This window comes from Lathyrus oleraceus, chromosome 1, assembly GCF_024323335.1.
Source record: "Lathyrus oleraceus cultivar Zhongwan6 chromosome 1, CAAS_Psat_ZW6_1.0, whole genome shotgun sequence".
Taxonomy (NCBI): domain Eukaryota; kingdom Viridiplantae; phylum Streptophyta; class Magnoliopsida; order Fabales; family Fabaceae; genus Lathyrus; species Lathyrus oleraceus.
The window spans coordinates 438,201,543-438,207,195 of NC_066579.1; positions in this window are offsets into that span (position 1 = coordinate 438,201,543).

Sequence of the window (5,653 nt, forward strand, 5' to 3'; positions counted from 1 at the left end):
GGAAGTCCGGAAATAAGAAGCAATGATAGAGCGGATCATAGAACTGAGCAAGAGTGCTCATCAATCCCTCATCCACCTGAGTAGTCAACAGCGGCAGAAGCTTCCCATATCGAGCCTTGAAACCCAAGGGATCTAGTACATAAGATGTCAGATTCCTTAACTCCTTTACATCAGGCTGTTTGAAACTGTACTTCTTCGTATGCCTCTTTGGTCTTTCCATGTCTGAAAATTTTGCAAATAAACCCTTTTAAGTTCCTTGAAAATTTTCTCTTTTTTTTCGGTGACATGAAATGTGGATGAATGCATGAATGCATGAATGCAACAATCACACTCAAGGATCAAGCAAAGCACACCAAACAAAGGTCGTGGGAAAGCTCATTGTATCCCTAATATCAATCATCCATTTTGGTGGATTTAGGTTTTCACCTTATCGACACCCAAGTTCCATTGATATTAACGGTACATGAACCGGCTCAAACATCCTTAATATCAACCAGCCGCTTTGGTGGATTTAGGTTTTACACCTGATCCGGGATCCATTGATATTAACGATGTTTGAACGACTCAACCACGAATCACGGGTTTGCTGAGAGTCACGAGCATGGAGTCTTGGTTAAGAACCACCCAAAGGGAGTGTACTAGGGTTTAAACCTGCCAGACATGTTCTACCAGAGGTTCCCATAATCATCGTCCCATCTCTCGGATATTATCGGAGGAACGAATACTCGTATTCCAAAAATATTCTCGAGAGAGACTCTTATGAGTGTAGTATCGCGTAACAATCGCATCAGAACTTACATCTGAACGACCTCCGCACTACGTCCTAAAAATAGGCCAAGATGGGTTTGGTAATCTAAGGTCCTTGGCTTCTAAGGCACATGATTGAAAGAATAATGCCTAACCACAAATAACTTGTGTGACATTATTAATCCGACATGACCTCCACCAAGTGAATGGGCTCGCAAGTCAACTGGCTAAGGACTACTCCACACCAGTCAACAAGACTATGCCATTCTCCTATCCTAAGGTGCACTCGAGTTCGGGTATAGAACTCATCTCACAGAGATCACCAAAGCAAACAGCATTTGTATATCAAGCAATTCAAACATTACAATCAATACAGTTATCCCAAATTATACAAAAATATGTCAAATAACAAATAATAATATATCACACAACAAGGGTGGAAAGTAGGCAATACCGCCAAGGATTTTATCCCCAGCAGAGTCGCCACTTTTCTGTAGCGGTGTATTCGTTACTATATGATCTATTGATTAAATCATAAGCAAAGTATACAATAACATAGAGTCGCCACCGCACTTTTATTTATCCTAAGGACTGGTTAAAAAGCGAACAAAAACCTAAGAAGTTTTACTCGTAGAAAACTAATGAAAAAGATCAGAGATCGGGGTAAGGGGTAAATTACGCAATGGGAAGGTGTTAGGCACCCAATGCGTCCTAGGTACTCCTAGGGAGCCCTTTTCACACTTTGTTGTTTGAAAATTATTATTTGTCATGACATAAGTAATGTGCAAACATGATTGGGATGATGAGGAAAGAATGTACATGTTAATTATTTTTGTGTTCGAACGGATGAACCCGTTGCCTACGTACCTTCCATCAAAGGTAAGGATCAAAACGCCGTAGTTCGGCTAAAAAATTTCCAAAACTTTTGTGAGTTCATTTTAAAACAATAGCACTAAGGTTTTACGTTACCCATGGGAGAAAACTCAACCTTATATAACAACCAGTCCACCATGTGAGAAAAGCTTCCACTTGCCAGAGAGGGGTTAACCCTATAATAGGCAAGGAAGACTTACAATTCATCTACTAAGGACAAATAGGTGAGATTAATATCAACCAACTAGGGTAAATCAAACCTATAGCTAATGTATGAAAGCTTAACAAACATGGACAAAGCCACAAAATCATTTGAATGGGTGAAGTTATTTGGATTATTTACAAAAAGGTCAAAGTATGATTAAAGTCAATTCAAAATGAAGTATTTACAAAAGTGAAGTTTGGAAAAATCATGGACTTAAGGTCCAAGTTTCTAATTTGGAAAGAAGATGAGAGTGTTTGCACAACACTTATTTCAAAGTTTTTAAAGCATATGTGAAAAGGTAGGACACAATGGGGTGAATGGATAAATGATGTAAAACTTCTTAGGAGGTCCGCCTCTTGAAATCATATAGAAGATGATTCAAGTGGGTCCTTAGGAGTAGGCCACAGATGAGCAATAATATGAACATGGTCACAGATGAAAGTAAATAAAAGCGGATACGGGATGCCACTCAATGGTCTTATACCTGTCTCCTAAAACAAGCAAGGATATCAGAAGCCACTCTATGGACTTACACTAATCTCCATCAGAATAAAACAAAAACACAAAACAGGGAAGTCAACTGCCAATCTATCTGGACTTATGTTAACCTCCACAGTATGATCCTAGGAATACAAATGCCACATCACAGGGACTTACAATGAATCCTCACATACAACAACAATGCTCAAACAAAGAGCAAAGAAGATATGAGTGACCAATGAGGTCTTACACTCTATCTCTTCCATGTCATGGGAACAGATGCCAACTCACAGGGACTTATAACTGGTTCCTCAATGGGTAAACAACAATGTCACGAGGACAAAAGAAATGATCATGCACTAATGGCAAACAAAGATGATAAATGCCCAATGGCAATCAATGATAGTAAATGCACAATGGCAATCAAGTAATCATGTATAAATGAATCAAGTAATCAATCACATAAATTCAAGTAGCACACTCTATAACCATTCAATGAGGCTCAAGCAAAAGGGTTTGACTATGAAAGTCCACTGTAAGAGGTAAGTGTCGCTCTTAACCTTGCCATTGAGGGGCTAAGGTGAAGCAGATGAAAGGATATGAGGGGTGTGCCTCATTGCTTCTATCTCAGGTCCGAGAGAGCATGTAAATATAAGAATGTGGGGGAGTTCAGAAAGATGGAACTCTTTCCCCAATTAGACTCGATAGATCTTGGGTTGGGATCTCAATGCTACAACCATGTAATGGGAGCAATGAGAAGACTCACTGAATAGTGGGAGATAGGCTACTTATCTCTACCTTCCACCAATTGCCTCAAATGAGGACTTTTCCTGCTTGGGACAAATATAAACATACACAATCAATGCCTCTTAAGGAGGACTTCAGACAATTTGCCCGGTCAAATAACAGACCGGGTCTCCAGACTACATGAAGAAGAAGGTTCTATACCTCAATGCAAGTTGCTATTTAAGCAAAGCAAAGCAAGTTCTTAAGAGAACTGAGCGACTAAAGGGTACCTGGAAACAATCCAATAAAATCAGCATCCCATTCATAAACAGATGACAACATAAGAATCAATTATACAAATAATGATGTGCATAGCACAAGGCTCACATGAAACAAACATCCTACAAAACAAATACATTAGTCATATGTGTCAAGTAACACAATCCATAATGTGGAGCAAATTCCTTAATCATTAACTCCTTAACCTGAAAAGGCACAATCAACTTCAAAGGTAAGTAACATGACCACTAGGACTAGCCTAGGGTCAAAAAGATGGAAAAATCCTAAAACAGCAACCAATTCATGATCAAATTCAAGTAATATCAATAACAAAGGGATCCCAATTGGTCCCATATTCAAACTATGCTCCTATTTCTATTTATGCAACATGGAAGGCAAAAGATGCAATGTGGAGTCTCATACAAACAACCAGCAAGATCACATTCAAATAAATGCCAAAATGGCACCAAAAAATCCACAAAAATTACATTCTAATCAGAAGACATTCAGCAAGCCACATGTTAATTTTCAAGTCATTTGGACTAGTAGATCAATAGGAATTAATTAAACATGGCACAGCATGCAAAAACAATATCAAATGAGGTCTACAATTATACACCAACTTCAATCTAATGGTAAACAGCAATGGTGCATTATAAATCAGTAGGACCAAAGCCAAATGCTACATTAATGTGTTAGGAACTATGTCATCAATTTTCATGGTCATTGGACAAGGCATGAGAATATGGCAACATGAATAAGAATGTGTCACTAGCTAGGTTCAAAAATGATAGGCAGCAAGGAAAAATATGAATCAAATCGAAAATGGATTGTAAAAAATCCACAAAAATTCACAGAGGATTTTAACATGTCAAACAAGCTTCATGCAAGAATTCAAGGCCATTGGCCAATGGGAAGCATGGTAAACAATTAGGGGAATATAGCCTATCAATCTATGTCACATATTTGCACGTCCAAATTCAATAATTCATATATCATAAACCATAGGCTCAAAAATTATGAAACCTATGTCAAAAAATCCAGAAGGATGTCAAGAATCAATGTCTCAATTTTCACTTAGTTTGGGTATAGCATGTAGTTTCTATAATTAAAATGGCAACATGTATGAAAATATGTATACATTAAGGTATCTCTATGTCAATTCCAATTTCTACCAAGCACATATTTCTTTTTGATTTTTATAAAATAATAGAGGAAAAAAATGATCAACAAAAAAATCCCTGCATTTTTTGGATTAGAATTGAATATTATATGATTTTTCTAAGTTTTAAAATGTTTATTTAATATTTATTTAGAATTAAAACAGATTTATTAATTAAATTTGGTGCTGATGGCACAATGGTAATACTTAATGCCACGCCCTAAACGCTGCCGTTTCAATTATTGGATGGACGGTTGTGATTTGATCTGGCAATCAGAAACAAGAAACGCACGGCAATCGCGAGAGGAACGGATCTAACAAGCGTTATTTCCAGAAAATGACTGAGTTCGTCGTCTTCATCAGCTGTTCTTCGTCTGGAATTTGGGGTTTTCGCAAATGGCGATAGAAATCAACAAATCACATACCGGTCGAACCGGTTTTGTCTCAGGAGCATGAATATGTATGCGATTTCATCTATAGATCACTACACAGCTCGAATCGAAGGAAAAGAAAAATGGCGACGAAACCTAAATCATGAAGTTCTCAACCAATTTCCAACAATTTTACAATCCACGAATTGCTATACAATCTACAAAGCATAATCTACAACATCCCTAACTCAATTGAAGCAACTACGAGTTTTGATTCCAACCTTTCTTGGAGCTAGCAGTGCGGAACCGTGCGATTTCCAGCTCAAAAATGCGAAACAGATGCAAGATGTTGGTTCAGGAGATACGTGAAGTGATTCTTGCAGCTCGAAGGTGTTCGGATTGTCAAGAATCGTCAACTGTTATGGATGTTCACGGCTTCGCAACAGTTGGAATCGGTCGCGATTTTGCTCCAATTTCGATCAACAGAAACTCTCTTCCACCTGCAAATTGAGAATCAACAGCAAATTCGCACCGAAACAATGGATTCTTGATGGAATTTTGAAAAGAAGTTTTGCGAAGCTTTGAGCAAAAATGAGAGATGAGAGAATTGCAGTTTTTCTGTTATATTGTGAAGAATGTGATTGCAGAAAAATGATTAGCCAAAAAAAATTTCTGTTAGATTTCCCTTTATATATAGAAGCACTAATCCAATTATAATTGTAATTAAGCAAGAAAAACTAATGATTAGTGGATGAAGCCTTATGTGCAATTTGGATTTTTTGCCTTTGATACTTAGAAGCAATTTCTGCA